The sequence below is a fragment of the Serinus canaria genome, chromosome 1A, assembly GCF_022539315.1.
Source record: "Serinus canaria isolate serCan28SL12 chromosome 1A, serCan2020, whole genome shotgun sequence".
Classification (NCBI taxonomy): Eukaryota; Metazoa; Chordata; class Aves; order Passeriformes; family Fringillidae; genus Serinus; species Serinus canaria.
In genome coordinates, this window is record NC_066314.1 from 25329436 (window position 1) to 25350534 (window position 21099).

Consider the following 21099-nt stretch of genomic DNA (forward strand, 5'->3'; position numbering starts at 1 on the left):
GTGTTCAGTTGTGTGGATACAAAGCTACATTTTCTGCTATGCACTAGGCATCACAATTTTCACATTTGTTTGTTCCATGAGATATTTTGGCCAGTCATATTGTTGTGGGCAAGTTTTCTTCACGGTCCACAGGGCCTGAAGCAATGGACAGCTCAGGTGCCCATCAGCTGGAAGTGCAACCCAGAGCCCTGAATAAGGTTTCTGTGTTCACTATCCAACACCATGGAAAATGAGCTGTTCCAGAGTGACATCTCAGAAACCCACTGGATGTGGACTTATCCTACTTTTGAACAGAAAGGTACTCAGAGAATTTAATTAAATTCAGAATTACGTGGAAGCTGCAGTCTGGTGTACACAGTGTGGCTGGTGTGCCAATAATCTGGGGAGTCTTAGCCCTAGAGAGATTTCTGCTCCAAACTTCAGGCTGGGGATGACTGGGCTGCCCCATCACTCCTCTGCACATCTTAATTTCCTTCTCTAAGGTCATTGAGAGGAAATGACATCAGTATATGCCAAGTCTCCTTATTAGGGTGACCAGAAGACCATAACCTGGGGCACTCTGTGGACCCTGCCTTACATGATTCACTGGATTATGACCTCGGCTTTACATTACTCAGATCCACTTGGTTCTTTTTTTAAGCATTTGAGATCTTAATTATATTTAGATAAACATTATTTGGCCTCAGTGCATGAGAAGAGACAGTATTTTGAAAGAAAATTTAATGCTAATCTAAATTAAATTAGTAACAAAAACTTTCATCTACCTTTCAATACTTGTCTCTTTTCTTGACCTTATTTGCCTCTTGTCTGGCATTACAGTTATAATTAAGACAACTTCCCTTTCAGTTGGTGAAAGATGGCTGGGGATACAATTAGAGGAGACCAAGAAGTTTTATTCACATCCTAATTTAAATTATAATCATATAGACATTATAGAATACAGTTGCTGGTTCCTGAATGGAATGAAGTTGGCATACTCAAACCCTATTCCATGAGGATTCCCCACGCCACAATCTGCAACCATAGGACCTGCTAAGGGGGATGGAATAGAGGGTGGAGCAGAATGGAGAGGCTGTGGACAGGCTCTGTAGGAATCCTTGCAGGGAGGTGCTTTGCAGCTGAGAAGCTGCATACCACTTTCAGCCATGGAAGATAGGAGATGTTTTGCTGTGGAGCCAGCAACTGTGGCAAAATCACTCTCCTCAGATTGTACCCTAATTGTAATCTTAACACAAACCTGAACCCCAAGGTTACCGCCCCCTCCAAGATATGACCACCCCTCACTGGGCATGCACTTGTTCTCTATATTGTTTTTGACTGTATCTTTAAAAGTGAAGTGAGAGAATTTTATGCCCATCAGTAAACAAAGAATTTATTAATAAAGTTACTCAAGCACCACCTAAACTCAAAAAAAAAATAGTATAACAGTAAGGTGAGAATAGGGGGAAAATTAGGGAAGACTCCATTGCAACTGCTGGGGTCAGTCAATGAGCCTGTCTTCTTCTTTGTAGGGATGACTATTGGCATCCCTCTCTGTGCTAAATATTTTATTGGAGCTTGTCTGAGTATTGCTTTGAATGCATTTTTGCAGTCAGCTACTATCACCAACAATCCTTGAACCTTAACCTGTCACAATTTTATATTAATAAAGAGTGTTACTCTGTCAGTGTGAGTCCTCCACGAGCACTGACAGCTGCTGGTAGTGGGTCATACTCAAATAAAGGGGAAGATCCAGAGGGGTCATAAAGTGGAAAGACCTGCTGCAGGGTCTCCCTTGTGCTGTTGGTGTGCTTCCCTGACTGAGTCAGTCAAACCACCCTCTGATCCAGCAGGACTGTTCAGTCAGAATGCTGACAACCTTGTTGGGCACAAGGGTCTTGCCTTTCCTAACAGATAAATTAAATACTAAGGTGCAAGCAAACCTCCCCAGACAAAGGGTCCAGGAAATCTCCCCTTTTTGCATGTTACCCATTCTTTAATACCTATGTCCTTCTGTTTGTATTCCACAAGCACTCCCATTCAATTTGACATTATGAAGACTGAATTTGAGGTTTTTTTATACAAATAAAACCATACCATAGTACAAATTACCATTATATTAGTGGTAAGCTAATCACGGTCGAAAGTGGACAGCTACAAAATAAAGTGGGGCTGGCAGTCAGGCAGATAGAGCTCTGCTAAAGTGAGTCTAGAGAGAAGGGACTACAAAAGCAGAGAATTCTAACTCCTGAGCCTAGAACACCTATGGAATAGTTTGTCTTCTAAACATACAGCTCTACAGTTGCTGAAGCTTTCAGGAAAAACCTGTCTAATTGCAACATATAAAATTGCAACTCCCCTTCAAAAACCTACCTTGCTGTCTTCACAATACTTTCCCTCGTGTCTGGCATCACAGACAAAGCTGTTTATTAATCACTCTGTGATTGCCCCTCCTGACATGAAGGCTCCTGCAGCTGTGCAGAGATGCAGGTGTGTCTACTCAGTGCATTGCAGGCGAATGGAGGCTTGGTCTGCTCAGAATCTGGGTCTGCACGAGGCTGCTCTCCTGCTGGGCAGAGATGGCTGAGCACAGTGCCAAGTGCGATCACTGAGCCCTCCTGGGATCAACTACTCTGAACTACTGGGATGGGAAAGCAGTCTTTGGTTTGCACAAAGGATGGCACAATGAGACCACATCTGCTTGGAGGAAACAAAGACATAAAATACATAAACTGGGTAATGGTGAAGGTGCTGAAGAGCTGAAGGTGGATGGACAAAGTCAAGCCGGCCAAATTATTCCACAAATCTGAGTCTGAAGTACATAAACTTTAGACAAATTCCTCACATAGATTTGTTTATAAAATCTTAATGATTTCATATAAATTTTAAATGTGCATAATTTAAGTTTCATTGTGTCATTTTGCAATGTCACAATGAAACTTGTGACATTGCAAAATGAACACAAATGCAGTTGCAAGAAATTGATGAAAATTCCATAGTGGTGCTTACAATTGTTTCACTGAAATTCATAGGGGTAAATCCTTCCAGTAAAAATTTGAGGATTGGACAGCAGTGATGAAAAAAAAAAAAATCTTATTTAAAAACCACATGGCTAGGACACAACCTGTACAGCACGTTTATGTTACCTGAGAGTGAATGGAAGGTCTAACAAATTGCACTGTAGGAGGCTTTTGGTAAGCTTGGCTGCAGTTTTTTTATATGTTACAGTGATAAACCATTTTGTTATACCTTATTAACAGCCTCTCCTTTCTATTAATTCTTATGCTCTGTATTATGAAGACTGTATGTTTTGGGCTGAATGTCTTCCCATATCAAAATTCTGATGGCTGCAGCTACATAATCATCTCTTGTAAATGAGTGGAAATTAAAAACACTGAATAAAATGACAGGTACAACAAGGATATCTTCTGAGGTGCCTGCCAGCTGCCTGAGTGCAGCAGAAACCTCCACTGAGCTATGATTTCACAGAATCACAGAACAGCTAAGTTTGGAGGGACCCATGAGGATCATTGTGTCCAACTCTCCGCTCTGTCCTAGAGTCCCACCATGGGCCAGAGAGTGCTGTCCAAATGTATCTAGAGCTCTTAGCTTGGTGCTGTGACCACTTCCCTGGGGAATCTGTTGCTCAACCACCCTTTTTCTCATATCCAACCTAAACCTCTTCTGACACAACTTTAGGCCATTCCCTCAGGTCCTGTCACTTGTCACCACAGAGAAGAGATCAGTGCCTGCCCCTCCTGTTCCCCTCATGAGGAAGCTGTAACTGCAGTGAGGTCTCCCCTCAGTCTCCTCCAGGCTGAACAGACCAAGTGACCTCAGCCACTCTTCACATGGCTTCCCCTCAAGGCCCTTCACCATCTTCATTGCCCTCCTTTGGACACTCTCCCATAGCTTTATATCTTTCTATCTTTTATATTGTGGTACCCAAAACTGCCCCCAGCACTCAAGGTGAGGCTGCCCCAGCTCAGAGCAGAGCAGGACAATCCCCTCCCTTTGCCTGGCTGGTGATGCTGTGCCTGATGCCCCCCAGGACAGGGTTGGCCCTCCTGGCTGCCAGGGCACTGCTGACTCACATTCAAGTGGCCACAGACCAGGACACCCAGACCCCTTTCTGTGGTGTTGTTTCCAGTCTCTCATTCCCCAGTCTGTCCGTACATCCAGAGCTGCCCCATCCCAGGCAGAATCCAGCACTTTCCAATATTGAACTTCATACGGTTGGTGATTGCCCTGCTCTCTGTGTTGTCAGGGTCTCTCTGCAGGGCCTCCCTGTCCTCAGAAGAGCCAAAAGCTTCTCCCAGTTTTGTACCATCTGCAAACTTGCTCAGTGTCCCTTCCTGTGCAATGTCCAAGCCATGTATGAGGATGTTGAAGGGCACAGGGCCAAGGATGGAGCCCTGTGGAGCCCCACTAGTGACAGGTCACCAGTCTGATGTCACCCCACTCACTGTAACCCTTTGTGCCTGACCCATGAGCCAGCTGCTCACCCATCACATAAAGTGTTTATCCAGCTGTGGGATGGACATTTTGTCCAGAAGGATCCTGTGACTGACAGACAGTATCAAAAGCTGTGCTGAAATCCAAAGGGATTCCATCAACTGGCTTCCCTTGGTCAGCTGGATGGGTTACCTTGTCATGACTTGTCATGTCAGGTTTGAAAAGCAGGACTTTCCTCTTGCTGGCTGTAACCAATGACTGCCTTGTCTTTCAGGTGTTTTTCAATACCTCCCAAAATAACCTTCTCCATAACTTTACCAAGTACCAAAGTGAGACTGACAGTCAACAGGCTACCCCTGTAGTCCGGGGTTCTCCTTCTTGTCCTTGAAAATCAGGACAATGTTTGCGGGGTTCCAGTCAGCCAGGACCTCTCTGGATTCCCTAGACTGCTCAAAAATCATCAAGAGAGGCTTTACAATGACATCAGCAGCTTTTTGAGGGTTCTTGGATGAATTCCATTGTGCCCCATAGATTAGTAGGGATCCAGCTGGAGAAGCAGATCCTGCACAATTTCAGGGTCAACTGAGAGTTGATTGTTCTCACAGCCATGGTTCTCCATGGTTCTCTGAGACCCCCTTGGTCCATCATCCATGTAGAAGACTGAGGCAAAGACCATGTTAAACACCTCTGCCTTGTCCATGTCCCTGTTTTTGAGGTGACCATCCTCATCCTGTAATGGGTCAACATTAATTTTACACCTGGCCAATTTTCATTAATGTATTTGAAAAAGTTGCTTTTATTGTCCCCCACAGTTCTGGCAGCTTCAGCTCCAGTTGAGCTTTGGTTGCATGAATTTTCTCCCTCCAGTAACAATCAGTATCTCTGTTACCCGACCTTGCTTCCACTGGGCATACACCTTCTTAATTTGCCTGATTTCTAAGAGGAGAAATCAAGTCCAACTGAGCTGACTTTCTGCCTCACCTGCATGACTTCCAGCATTTGGGAATTGCCTGTTTCTGTGCTCTTAGGAAGTGGAAGTGATGTTTAAAAAGTGATCAGCACCGATGGACTTCAGCACCTGCAAAAACATTTTTCCAGGTGACCATACTTACTAATTTCCAGAACAACCTGAAGTCTGCCCTCATCATGTCCAGCAGCTGGAATTTTGCTTCTTTTGCTCCTGTTAACATAGTTTTAAATTCAATTGCTTTGTGGTCACTTTGGCCAAGATGGCTGTGAATCGTTACTTCACTCAGGAGATCCACTCTGTTTACAAGAAGCAGATCAAAGAATTGAGAGGAAAGGAAAAGACAGAACAGAGAAATAGCAGAAAGGAACTGTCTCAGCATGATCCCACTGTACCTGAGTGGATTTCCTAGCAGAAATCCCTCCCTGGCTTATAAGTACTACTCAGGCCAGCAATAGCTTTCCTGCTCAGGATCTACCCTCCTGCAGAGCCTAGAGGATACAAGACAGGTAGGTTGGATTTGGGTGGAGAATCCCAAGGCGGCTGGCTCTGTCCTTTATTGAGTGCAGGCACATCCCCTAGTTATTTAAGTGACAAGCAGGTGGAGTCTGCACCCCCAGCCAGACCAGCAGGGATGAGAAATATTTAGGGTATAAATGCAATAAACTAGAGTGGAATTTGGTTCACTGCTTTGCAGCATATATGTAAACTGTCCATACGTAGGACCATGTTTAATTCACAGCCTGAACATGTCTTGGAACACCAAGGTCCAAACATTCAAGTCTATGAAGTAACAGTTATGTTTTTAAAGGTAGGGATTGTGAAATCAATGAAAGATGCTTAAAACACCTCTGAATTGGGCTCTTAGAGTTTAATTAAATATATGCAATTTTTTTTCTGTTTGCAAAAAACTTTCAGAGTAGCTACTATATAACTTTATTTCTATCAAGTAAAGAGGTTTCAAGGTGGAAGGTTGTACTAGGGGCAATGTGAAAGCTACAGACCAAATAGGGATAAATATCTCTAAAACTTGCTGACTGTTTCATCTGCAGGAAAGAGGGATTGCAGGCTGATGGCAGCTGACAGGAGCCAGAGCTCAGGGATGTGCTATGTGACTGTCCCAGGAGCCAAAATATTCTCTGACATCTCTAGCAAAAAATTGCCATCATTATTACAATCTCTTGCATCGCTCGGATCATGGAACTTCAAATAAAGGATCCCAGAATAAGAGACAGTGTCTTTTAAAAACAGACTTACTCTTGATTTAAGGAGAGTGAATGAGAATGCTTTGTATCCTTTGATAGTCTCTTCCAGTGGTTAATTATTCTCATTGTCAAAAATGCATGTCTTTGTTCTTTATTTGGATGTATGCTAATTTCAAACAGGTGTTTTCTTTTGATTGTGCAATTAAAACACTGTAAAGAAATCTACAAGGCACTTCAGACAAACAGAAATTCTAAGAAACTTCTTTATTGTAAAACTTCACAATTGTATAATTATGATAAAACTGTTTTCCACTCTCCCTTTAGCTGGCTTGTAATGATTTTTCAAAGAATTTGGAACTTTTAAACTATAATTAGGATGTAAAGTTGTAAGACATTTTTATTTGTATAAAAATATAGATTTTATTTTTAATTGGGAAAAATACTGTAAGGTAGCAGCTTATTACCAGCTTAACTGCTATGAGCCTACATTTTCTCCAATCCTAATGAAACTGCACTATGTGAGATAAACCACTCTGAAGCAACCCCACACATGAAGCTACTTTCAGAGTCTCACTTCTCAAATAATAAACAAGAAAAAATAAGTTGTAATGATGTAGACCCATGTGCTGCTGCTACACTGGGTGCAGAGGATGTGCCTGATCCACCTCTCCAAGGCCCATGGTGCCCTTTCCCCTCCTCCACGACCTGGCAGCGCTTTGGCTGTGTGGGAGTGTGCTGTGCGAGTTCTCGGCAGTGCCACCACTGCCTGCTGGCACACGCCACTCACAGCCCCTGGCACCAGCTCCAGGGGAAGGGCAGCCCCAGAACAGGCTGGTGCTGCAGACCCAGAGGGAGGCAGGAGATCAGCCAGGGGTGGCTGTGATGATGGTGGTGATGGTGGTGGTGGTGGTGGTGGTGGTGGTTCAGACTAGCGCCCGCACACAGCTGCGGAAGCAGTGCCCGTGTGGTGGGAAGCACATCTGGTGGCAGCAGCATGGCATGGGAGGGCAGCACTGTGGCCTCAGGGCAGCCCTGGGGAGAGGAGGCCTCTGCCCTCCACAGGTGCAGCCGGGGAGATGAGAAAGTTTGGCATGCTGTTTGACGTCTTTGTATGATGTATTATGACTTCTCTCACCAAATCCTAGCATTATGTCCTCAAGTGTACATCCTAGCATATCTCACTGTGTATTTCCTCTGTTTTCCACATGCATTATTAGCAAGGAGAGCTTGAAGCATCTGAAAAGACAGCAGACCTCTGAATGTAGCAGAATCTGCCTCTCAGGTTTAAAAGGAGTTCTGGACATATAGGACATGTAGTTTAGACTAAACGTAATGTCCACTTCTCACCGTCTTTCCTGACTGTTGTACAAGAAGTAGCAAAGCAAAAAACAGCAGAACAGGAAGCCAAAATCCACTTGTTTATAAGTATTTCCTTAGTTTCTTAAACTTCTGTGGCAGCTTAGGTCTGCTGCAGCACAAGGTCTTCCAGCAAGCTGTCAAGATGTGACTTTAAGCTGCCCAGTGGGAAGAAGTGATAGGGCAGCTCACAAGTGAAATGTCAGGAAAGACGCATAACATTTGGCACATTTGTGAATGTGCCTTGTGATTTGGGGTGCTCAACTGAAGCAGAATATGGGCCAGATATCTTAGATGGACACAGGAGCTGCTTTTAGAAATAGTATCTGCAAAGTCTCATATGTGCTGAAGTCACGTCATAGCCAGCAGGGCACCGTGGGTCATGGCAGAGCACAGAATTTGCACCTGCAGGAAGGTCTGCACAGAAGGATCCACAGATGTGCTGTTCTCACACCTATGTCTGTCAATAGGTTTTCCAAGTTTTAGGATGTTGACTTGTATAAAATGAGAAACAAATAAGTTCATGTAGTGAATAGTAATTGCAAAATTCTTGAGTTATTACAGTTTGCACTGACATGACAGCATAAATTGAAGTCTGCATCACTGTTTTAAAACCAGTTTGATATTAGATATCACATTTGCTAAATGTGCACATTTCCAAAATAAGCTAAACAAGAATGAGATTTACAGACAGTTTTTTTAAAATACTAATTTTTCATTTATTGTTATTTTTATTTCACAGATTATTGCCCCATGCTGCTGTGCTCGGAAAACTTATTTTATAAAACTATTATCTTGTTATGGTGAGAGGTTTTTGTGAGTCACACTACAGTGAGAAAAACAATGCTGTATTTGTCAGACCAGCAGCACTGAAGTAACTATAGAATGGAGCTGTGTCCTGGGCACTGCATGAATCTTTAACAAGGCTATCAGTACTCCACTTAGATGCTATAGTTATGGTCACATTAGGAATAACAGCTAAACCAGCTAAATGTGGCTTCCAAATCATTATCGCTAATGCTTATGTACTAGATTTGGCCGAAATAACACAAATTGAATTTTAAATGTCCAATACAATCAGGCTGAGTTGTCAGTGAAAAAAAAATTGCTTTTGACCTTGTAAAGTGAGTACATAATTTTCTTTTATGAATTTATACAAATTCTGAATTTAAAATAGCATATGTGCACCTAAAGCTGCCAACAATACAAGTAAGAATGCAAGAGGAAACTAAGAATTGGTGGAATGGTAAATGATGCAGGTTTCTGAGGTCTAATATATTCCTTTCACAATCTCACAACCATTACCTCCAGTTCTTTTTAGTTCACCACACCAAAGAGAGTTAGACAATGTGAGTGAGTGAATTCTCCATCATTCTCTTCTTTATGTTACAGTGAGAATCAATAAATTCTCATTCAAAGGGACTGAGTTTAACCCACTCATTAATCCTGCTCATAGAGAACCTAAAATATTATTTTCTTTTCTTTGTCATCACCTTTAAGCATGCAAAATGTAGTTTATGGAAAGTCAGAGTTATGGAAGATTAGGTGAGTGTTTATTTGCAGAAAATTGAGAGCTCATCGAGCAAGTCTATATAATCTGTGGCTGGGTCACTTGTAGCACTTGCAGCTTGGAAATTTTTTTGCTCAGGGACCTGATTTCTCTCTGTGCTCATTTTTTCCCCCAAGAATTAGTAATGCTTCAAAGACAAAAAAAAAAAAAGTTCATATTTGAATGTATCTAGAATTTAACAACATTTTTGAAATAATAAACTTTGGATATAGACAAAGGACTGCTCAATGCATCAGACCAAATTCAACAAACCCTTTCAGAGCACTAAGACCCTCTAAACATCAAAGCATTGAGCAACTGTGGCAACTTTCATCACTTGTAACCTTGTGAAACAGATTGCAATTCATTTATGATTTCCCACCCAGGCTTTCAGTACTGGGACTCACAGAAGTAGGTGTTCCAGCTGTTTGAACAGTACTGTACAGACTGGCTATCAGGAAGGTCTGCTTCTGTTTGATTTAGTGTTTATTTTGGCAAAAAACCCTCTAGAGTTAATGTTTGGTACTCTAAAGCAACTTTAAAACTTGCTTGGGAGTGGACCACTCAAGGTATGTACAAACATATATAGAGCTGGGCTGGAATACAGCTCTGGCTTGGAACAGGGAATCTAAATGTGCCTGAGCTAATAACCTACCTTGGAATACAAACTGATTTTACAAACTTGATTTGGTTTGTACCCAGATGTAAAATCAATTGTCACTCATACTAGGGTCTATCTGAAATGCCAGAAAAATAATTTGCTAAGTAACTCAACTGACTGCACAGAAAGATCCTCCTTTATGAAGAGAGGAGGGAAACATGAAGCTGGGACTGTGGGGAAAAGGCAACCTGCCTTTCCAGCAGCAATTCACTCTAAAACCAGCTGTTAGCATGCAGCCTACAATCTCATATAAAGTGAAAGGTTTAGTGCAATGTAACATTATAAACTAAGCATTTAAAAATAAATGCACAGAAAGTATTAATGCAAAAGTATTTTATTTTCCTTGAAATTGGTATTTTTAAAACCTTTAGGATTCCAACTTTCCTAGAGAGAGAATTTACCAGAGTAGCCATAATTTGCATTTTATTTCTGTGGAAAGTTGGTGAATTTGTAGGAAAGTCAAGTCACATAGCAATAGTGACTAGGAGTGATAGAGAAGGATGTATAGAGCTTCTTGTCTCAATAATTCATTGCAGTACCAATCCTATTCTGTAATGTTAATGGGATACTGTACAAGACTACAGTGTATAGGAAACCACTCTTAAATACATTCATCTCCTTTCCATCACAACCACAAGAAGGGAAAGACAATAACAGGATGGATTTTATGTCTAGTCAGTTACATTTTGTGCACAAAGAGAATACAAATATATTGTTAGCCTTGCTCTTTATTAATTGCCTCACTACCTATTGACTCAAGCCCAGGTGGTATATTTTCAAAAGCATTAATAACCTCTTTGTGTTCTAGCTCAGTCTTCCTCAGTCTTTTAAAGATGATAATTCCTTATTTCCAGTCAATATTACAATCACCCCTATATTTATTGTAGAGCAAAAAATGTTTATACATGGTAATACAATGAGCTGGTTTAATCCAGTGTGTGTTGAAAGAATGGTTAAATACATGCCTGAAAATCAACCTTGAATGGCACATCTGGGGCCTCTCTACCATGACTGTCTCTGTGTGGGATGTGCATCAGTGCCCTAAGAGGTACCCATATTCCTTCTCCATACAAGAGACCAAGAGAGATTGCAGCCCTTGTCCCAGCTGAGACAAAAAAAACCAAACAAATTGCACCCAGGTTGGAGAACTAGGAAGTGCTACACAGTATTTTGATTTTAGTCAGAAAACTGTGGGGACTGAAATAGCAAGGAAGAGTCAGTTGTGGTGGTTGGAAGGAAAGATCTCTCAGATCTCAGATACCTTGATGGTTTTGACATCCTGAGAGTTATCCTGGGACTACTGTTCTTTGACATGGGTTCTACTTATACTTTAAACTCTTTGCAGACCCACTAGTTTTGCAGTCATGAGCTATGGCAGCATGATGACACAGCACTGTTGCAGCAAGATGGTGGCTGCTGGCTGAGGACATGTCTGATGCCCAGTTCTGTATTTCTGCTCTTACTTAGACAGCCCAGCACTCATTTAGAAACAACAAATACATGCAGGCTTTGTCACAACTGCAGTGCCTCATTTCTTCACCCCTCAGCCTTTAACCAGCCTTTTGATTTTGTGGAAATTTTCATCTTCCAGTCTGATACTTCCGGCACCAGTTCACTGCATCACCTTGGCAAACTCATAATCTGTTTCTGCACTTGAATCCTTCTCTCCTTGAAGGCGTTACAGGGAAGCTTAGCCATTTGCCAGTCTTTTAAAACCACAGTATCATTAATTCCACACAAAAGCATACTGGGGAAGTAATGGCTTCCCACCTCTGAAATAATGGGCAACCAGTGCTTGAGGTCATATGAAAACTTAGACAAAATAGCTGAAGAGACTACAGGCACTGTGTTATCTGTCCAAGACAGATGAGTCCAGCTGGGTTTACTGGTTTTCTTCATGTTTCTGGGCTTTCTCTGGCTCCCACAGAGCTAGGAAGGAGCTCTGTGCATCTGCCAAAACCTGCCAGGCTGGGCGGTCTTCTGGGCCTGAGATGGTTTGTGTGACCTAATAGTACTGGCCCAAATTAAAAGTGTCCTTGCAGGGCAAGTAGAAAGTACTGTGGGGTATGAGAAAATTAGTGGAGCAACATGGAACCTGTTCAGATCCTAAATGTCCAGGGCAAATAATTATAGTAGAAGCCAGCTTGATTCCAGGGGGATCAGCTGAGAGTTGCTGTGATTTGTGAGCATTTCCAGATCTGAAATTGCCTTGCAGGTTTGCATGAGCTTATTCTCCATGGAGCCAACTAGACTTATTTATTCCATCTCCAAGACATATGGAGAGTAGTCAAAAGCTTCCCAAAACCACATGCCAGTGCTGGAAAGAGGTCTCTCATGCCTGCTGGACCAAAACTGTCACCCGCATCTTGGGCACAGACAATCCACCGCCAAATTCTATCATCATGGATAGAAATACCTCAAAACAATCTAAAAAAATCCTCATTGATTAAGTTCTCTCTCATCTTTTGTATCCTGATGAGTCCAAAGTACTTCAGGTATGCTTGCATGGTCTGTTTGTCTCAATCTTGTGTTTTCTAGTTTTAGGCGCTGTGTGTGTGACAGAGAGCACAATTTCATATCTCTTTAGAATTTTCCCTGTGTAAATATAGGTGCCTCCTCTTCAGGAATGTGACTTGCTGTGACCTTTCAGAAAGCTCGTTATCATTCATCTTTGGCTGCTTGGGATTTGCCTTTATTTGCTCCCTGTTGTCTGCAGAAATTGCAGTAAGTGCTCCTTGCTGTGGCCACTCAGGCAGCAACCTCAGAGTTTGCAAGACTCTAAAGACAGGTTTGTAGTGCTGTGCTGGTGGTGTGTTCAAGTAGTCTTGGATTCTCTAGCACAGGTTTCACCCATTTCAGGAACATTTCACCCAGGAACCGAGGTACTTACAGCATGATCTTTAAATTGGAAATACAGCTCATGGGGTGTGGCTTCAAAGGTAATTCCATATTATCAAGTCAGATGTTTAGTTTAGCTCTGTGTTGTTCTCTGTAAGGAAAACCTAGTATAGTACTGGGTAAAACAAACTCAGATATGGTGGAAAAGTACATCACTGTTCCCAAGATAAGGAGAAATACAGTTTCAAGTGCAATATTTGTACTCACACCTATTTTCTGCCTTTGAAACAGCAGTGGGTCAAAAGACAGATAAAATTTCTCAAAGTGGGTAGTTCACAGATCCTTTATGGCTATGATTTTCTGTGTGGCAACACCATCTGAAGCTCATGTCAAAATGTTCCATTATTCCAAAATGTTACATTATCCAGCATGAAAATTGTGCTGCTTTAGACTAAATAAAAATACCGAAATTATTCCTTATCGAATATCTGGATCACTGTAGCTAGAACTTAATGAAAAATGGTGTACCAAAAATAAAATAGAATTTTATGTTATAGAAAACTACTTGTCTAAAACCAGTTTACTACACAGAGTATTATTCCATCACCATTTAAGAAGTTGCCATGACAGATTTTAGATACCATCAACCAAGCTGGGGTTTGCATTATGTCTCTAGGGTATTTTAGAAAAGGAAAATAGTAAATGTATGGTGCTGGTTTGGGGTATTTTCCTGTTTGATAGACTTCTTCACATTAGATGATTGTCTTAATTAGGCTATTAGGAGTTTTACCATGACATATTTTCTGTATCCAAAAGGCCTCCAGAATATATGAAGTCATAGTGAAACAAAATGGAAACTGTACCACAAAATGTAAATGCAGTATGTACAGGTGAAACAGTGATATACATGGATAGAGGGGACATGAAACTTGCCACAAAATATGTCCAAATTTCAAGGAAAGACTCACAAGTGGTAATTTCCTTAGTGAGATATGGAGGTTTCTACATGACAGAGGAAATCCTGTCTAATGGCTGCTCATTAACATATTCTGTTTATTCATAGAGCATCTCTTGAAAGATGTGTATTTCCACTTAGGTTAGTACTAGGGAAAAAAAAATACCACCAGAAGATTGCCCAGAACTTCAATTTCTTTGATTGCATGATTTCTTTTCACTAAAATGAAAGTGTGTCAATGCAAAAGTAAGAAAACCAATCAAAACCAATAAAAAATCATTAAACTTCAAACTCTTTTCATGTTTGAAAGATAAACATAGTGAAAGTATGCTGATTTTAGAAAATACTTGGTAAGGACAAAAGCAATGTGTCTGCATAAGGTCTGCAAGCTTTTCCAGCCTCATGTTCTCAACTTCAAAGAAAGGCATTTATGGCAGTAAGACCAGAGGGGAATCTACATTATCATTATGTGGGAAAAAAATGAAATAAACATCACTTTATGTCTACTAAGCACCATTTTGCAATCAGTAAAACCTACAAATGGTTAGACCTACTATTACTATGGAACTGAAGAACAAGATAAAGGAGTTCCTCAGAAGAGTTAGAAGCTGTTGAAACCTCTCTCAGCTGTCCTCTAACTCTGCTTAGTAGTGGCTGCTAAATATGGGTAACACAAATCTTCAGTTCACAAATAAAGAGATGCTGTGAGACCCTCCATTAACTTAACCTCATCTGATTAACACTTGGCATCTGAAATTTATTCTCTCCCAATAAGTGTAGTGGGTATATTTAAATAAAACCCAGGAAATCTTGATTTTTTTTCTATTCCATGGCATTTTTGTACCCTGAAAGCTGTTATATGAAACAACTATTACTCATATTCATACTCTTTTAATAGAATAAAAATGGAATATCAAGAGATGAATTAGAATTCTTTGGCACAATTTAGAACAAGAAAATATTCAACAGGCAGTGAGATTCTTTTGGGAAACACAGTTTTAAATACTGCTGATGTGCCATATTTCATTGTTCTAAGTATTCTAAAAACTGTTAGGGTACCCTTTTAATACATGCTGGGGCAATTTTTCCACAACTAAGATTTTTATTTTACTAATATTATCAGTAAAATTAATATTTTCAAACAGTTTTCACTGCATTAATATGTTTTATCCCTCAGCGTGGGTCCTAAAAAAAACTCAAACAACAAACTATGGTAGTTTGATAATGTTGTTTAAGCTTGAAAGGCAGAGAAAACTTTTATAATAAATCTCACATCATAGCCTCAGCAGACAGGGTATTGTTTGGGCTGGCTTGCTGTACTCTTAATTGAGGGAAATGCTGTCTCTGTGTAGTCCCTCTTCTCACATATCTGTCTCAAAAATAACATCAATAAAGATGTGATATGCCAGTAACATTCATTAGGGCAGACCTGAAGCAATTCAGACTGTGGATTAAATTTCTAGATATTGAAAATCAATCTAAAATTCTGACACTAAGTAACTCTCACATTAGCATCATAATATTTGTATCTGAAAGGTCCCAGCTAGAAGAGATGTGATTCACTGGCTGATGCCCATCTTGATGGACAACACTTAAGATTTTCTGATCAGTGAAACAGGTAACTCAGTTTCAGGAAATGTTTCTGGTTGCTTACATTTTACATTTTTCAGGTATGGAAAGCCAAAATCTTGATGAAGAAATTAAATCCTTGCTAAAAAAAAAAAAAAAAAAAAAGAACATGCATGCTTTCTGCATGCCACTTTATATGAGCAGCCTGGCACATTTTTTTATATTTTAGTGACATTTGCTGCAACACAGCCTGTACTACAGGGAAAGTAACACCCTATTTCATATATAATCGATACTGTACCAACCCAGTTCAAAGACAAGTCAGACTAACAATACTTCGAGATGGCTGGCACATTATGCATTCTGGAAATTCTAATTTTATGTAAATTTGGAAAATGTATGCATGTGCCAGAGTTTCTCTTTGTTCGTGCACTGTTTTAGCATGTGTAAGTAGGAGAGGCTGCCATACAACACGGGTTGCAAAACAGCAGATGGGGGTGATTTAGTCTCTGAGGATCTCTAATTTCTTCTGAAAAAGTACTCAGGTTTGTTGTTTTATTACTATGGGGAAATATATATTTTAAAATATATTAACAATTAGTGCTTGTCTAGTTGGAAAATATCTCAGAATTCCTTTAAGAAATAGTTCTCTCTGTGGACACTAATTCCTCTCTAGGAGTCCACTGTGAAAATGGATTAAGCTAAACTGGAATAAAACCCCCGAAGTCTTAGTGTTGCAGAGCATCTACAGAGAGACTTACAGCAATCCAGTTATTGTGCTTGAAATTCATGCCCTGACATATTTTGTTGTAACTTCCCCATACAGACAGACCCACACTCCGTTGCCTCCAGATGCAGTTATGAAATGATACCGCTTCTTTCTGCATTAGCTGATAAAATTCTACACTGAAGACTGATTAGGGGTGACTAAACTTTGCAGTCAGAGGTTGAATAGTGCATCCCTGAAATAGTCACTTTATGCAGATTTAAAAAATAAATACATTTACAATGGTTTCCTCTTTGTTCTGCCGCTGTTCTGGCATGTCAGATTAGTGGTAGATGCCACACAGCAGGAGCTAGGAAATTCTGTCTGAAAAAAAAACGAGGTTTAAAGTCATTTTAGTTGCTGTCAAGACCAGAGTTCCCAAGTAAAGGGGTACATTTAATGCTGTTGTAATCAGGATATTTTGAACATTTAAAGAGTTCATGTTTGTGTTGTCAGATTATTTGCTGGAGTTTCATACTCAAGCAACTGTGTGCATGTGGTGAGGGTGTAGGAAGAAAAGAAGGTTGTATTTACTGTGCTCTTTTGCATTACTTCAGTCTCAAAAAAATTGTGACTAACACAATTTTGATGTGTCAAAATGATATTCCTGAAGTGCTCATTTTGGTTATTACCTTTCGGATACAAAATACAAAGGTGGCTCTAGGTCTTGTTGGCAGTAGGATGACTGACCACTTGCCTGAGTTTGTGTAAAAGTTCCCTCTGATTTGAACTGTACAGAATCAGAATATTTATAACAAATATATGGTGTTTGGGAAAAGTGTACTTAAATTACAAGTCTACAGTATTTGATTTTTCTAGAAAGCCAAGATAAAAAATACTATATTCAACTAAAAATCCATGATCTACATGTATTCATCTAGGATCTTCTGAACATATTAAGTAACAAGAATACATTGAATTTCTTTGGAAAATACTTGTTGTGAAAAGGAATAATGAAATATTTTCCGAAAAACAGTCACAAAATTTTCTGTGGTGATGAACCTTTAGTAATGAACAGGCTGGCTTGGTTTCCAGAGTTGCCCCACGAAGCATTTATTCAACTTTCGAGTTTGAATCCATGTGCTCACTTGAATGCCTTTTAGCTCCTTTTGCTTAGGTCACCCATATAGGATTGTTCTTTTCCTTGGCCTCTGGTCCATATCTAGGCCTAGAATGTCTACAAGGTACTCTCCAAAATGAAATGAGACCCAAATAGCCAAGCAGCTGAGGCCCCAGGAACAGTCCTGCTAGGTTTCCCTGGTGAGAAAAGCATTTTTTCCTCAGAATAACTCTTTCATGGAGGCTTAAAAATATGTTTCAAGGAAAGTAATTTTGCTTTGCAGACCTCTAGGAACACACATATGGAGTCAGCCACCACATTTCAAATAAGCTACCTCATTTCAAGAGAATCACATTTAGCAGCTATGGAAGTATATGGGACCATTTTCATCTTTCTTTTTAAGTCCAGATGTGTATAGCAGGATCCTGATCTTGGATCTTTTTTTCTGGTGGATGCAAGGACCTCACTACCCTTATTGTAACCAGCTATGAAAAAATAAGCAGCATACTTTGGATTAGAGAAAAAGAGAGAGAGAGAGATTCAGCTTGTGAGCTGGGATATGGAAGTGTTTTCATTTTTAGTTTTCATTGGTGAGGATTCTATTTTATCCTATCTGTTGCTCCTTATAAATCATGCAAAGAAATTTGAAATCTGAAGCTTGCTGTTGTTGGCATTTGAACCTAATGTCAAAATGCTTTTGCTGCCTGACTTGTGAAGTAGGCAACCTGTGTTCAATGTCCTTGAAACAGTAATTTTGGTAGGCTCTAACCTTTTTCATGCATAGCAATCTGGGCAAAGAAGCATAGATAAACCAAATATTCTTAACATTCTCTAGCATACAGTCTCACCTTTTAAGAGACGGTTACAAGTATCAGGTTTAAATTATCAGCAGGAAAAAAAGAGTACTCTGACTGCCCTTCACAGTCCAACAGTCTTGTACCCTAAAAGAAAGAGGTGCAGAAGTTTTACTTGTCCAGAAGCAGCACCAACAACACTTATATCTGCCTCATAAGGAAATGCAAAATGTTTCCCATAACTACTTCACTAAATACATCTTCTGTGACACATATAATGTTAGTTTTACATAGTCAGTAAATTGTATTTTCATGTTTTCACAATTGAAATGGGCTTGGATCCAGTCTTGGTCCAAACCTAGTAAGTTTACCAGCGTGTAGCTTCTCTGTGTAGCTTTGCATGGCTAAATATTTTCAACATATTCAGTGAAGTTGTGGTTCATATTAATTTAGAAACAGGCATAATGTAAAGACACCCTGCAGAACATGACATCTGACTCTCCAGAATAGGCAGATTATATTAGAGTCTACTATACATCCTAGAACACAGATACAAGCTAAGAAGCTGGTATAGTGGTATGACTGAAGCAATGTAAGTATATATAAATAGTCTTCCTATTTTAATAAATATTAGTTCTTCTCAAATTAGTAAGATATGTTTCCATAGTGGAACAGTGAATAAAAAGAAAATATAATTTTATCTCACCACTTATGCATATTTACATTTTGTATTAGTCATACATTCTTTTTTTTTTCCCCTCGCCTGATGTTTTACAGTTACATCCTAACACCAACTTCTTTCAGGAAATTTCCACTGCTCTTTTTTTGATCCACTTATGAAGGATGTATCCTTCCCTAAAACAAACTTGTTTGTCTGTGATATTTCATCTCTGGTAGCAATGTCCAGCCTCAAGGATTCACATGATCACTGCTTGCCCTATTGATGCAGTAGGTATGCATTTAATATTGTAGTGTCTGTTAAGGCTCAGCTGAGGTTTTGGGCTGTGTTTGCACACATACAAACTTGGATCCAAAGGAGATGGGCTGTGCGAGAGGTTTTACACCCAGAACCAAAAAATGCTGTATTTAAACTCTGCTTGTCTTCCCAGATGAAACTGGCAAAGAGTGGGTGACAGGGATGTGTGGGTGTAATTGTATAATTAGGCACATGCTGCTGTATTTTAGCACATACTGTCCCCTGCTGGGAATAATCATATTACTGGTAAAAGTGAAGTTGTGTGTTCATCCTTCCATTCAAAAAGGTAGGTTGGTAAGGCCTTCTTTATCTTTCAGACAAAGGTGTGCTTTTCCTTGACCGCCACCATGCCAAGGACGTAAACATTTCCATTTTTGGAGGATTGCATTCCATCAGGTGGTGTTGCTGGATGTAGGAAGCAGCTGAAGGTGCTACAGAGGCTGCCACAGCAGGGGAATAGCACAACTTGACCTTTCCATGGGATGGGCTGCCATGTAGCCAGCAGCATGTATGATATTCATATTGGTTTCCCTAGGGAAAAGCTTCTCATACAGTGTTAGCTGGTGCCCCACACAAACCTCACAGAGCTTCACAGCCATTTTATTTTTTCAGAAAATGTCAAATGGAAAGGAGTCCTCTCTGCAACTCCCTGTTCTATTGCAAAAATGTGAGATGAACCCTTACATTCCCCTCCTGTCTCCAGAGGTCAAGGCTTTCCTTCCCCACAACCATGTGGTCAGTGGAAATCAAAGGTCTGGGGCAGGAGGGCAGCCTGGCTGCTGTGGCCTGGGGTCTGACAAACATAACAGGTCTTCTGGCCTGACCACAACTCTTCCCCATCCCTGCTCTTGCCCATCTCCAGGTTGCTGGAACTCCCTAGCCAAAGGTATGCAGAGTTATTTCAGTGCCTATGTTCTCAGCAACAGCACACCAATGCAGTCCTCTCAGGAGCAGCAAGATTATAAATACAGAGTTGGGTTTTTTTGCTAAAAGATATAATGGCTTTTTTGGTTATGTCTGGCTATTCAATGTAAAATGATTCTTTTGATTAAGCTATGCTAAACTTCACAAATTAGTTTATACTCCTCTTTTTCCTCTAAAATTTGACTTGTTAACTCTTTGCACTCGAGGTATATTCTTGTCATTCATTTCTGCCTGGCAGTTATAAGAAGTTCCAGGGACTGCAGCCCCATATATCCTTCATCCATAATTTCTCTTTTTTGCAGACTGAATTTCTGATATTCAAGGTGGTATTTTCTATAAAACTTAGCAAGGCTTAGCAATTAGATAACTGTCTGGTGAAGGCCTTAAATTATGTTCATATTGACAATTATGCAGTCTCTGCGTGACTTTCAGAAACCAAGACCAATTTTTGTTAGCTGCACTTTTGTTGGTGTCCTTCTGCCTATGAATTAACATTTTTTTTATCTTTCTCAGCAGCTGTTCGTCTTCCCTTTCAAAGGGTAGACTGTATCACAGACTCAATGTGTTACCAAATATTTGTTTTTCTTAGAACCTCAGAACTGAGGGATTTGGATAAGAAAATTTTTCATTGTGAGCCACTGTTCATATTCTGTTTCAACACAATGTATAGCTAATATTAATAAAGCTATAAAATAATGAGTGAGTAGGAGTCCCCAGCATTATGTTTTTCCTTATTTAAAAATACAGTAACAAATCACAAATCCAAATTTTCCATTGCACATGGATATTGGCTTACAGTGTCAGCCATGGGACATTTGGCACATTATATGAACTTTACATAAGTTCACTATTAGAGGATGCACATACTTTTTTTATCAAACATTGGTAACTTAACACTATAGGCTAGAAAAATGAGAATTGCAGGAGGGAAAACAGTCTAATTTAGAGTTAATTTCTGGGACATTTTTATTTGAGTGGGTTCTTTTTCTTTTTTCTTGATATCTCATCCCAAATATTTCTTTGTGTCTTCCCTTTAAAGATTGTT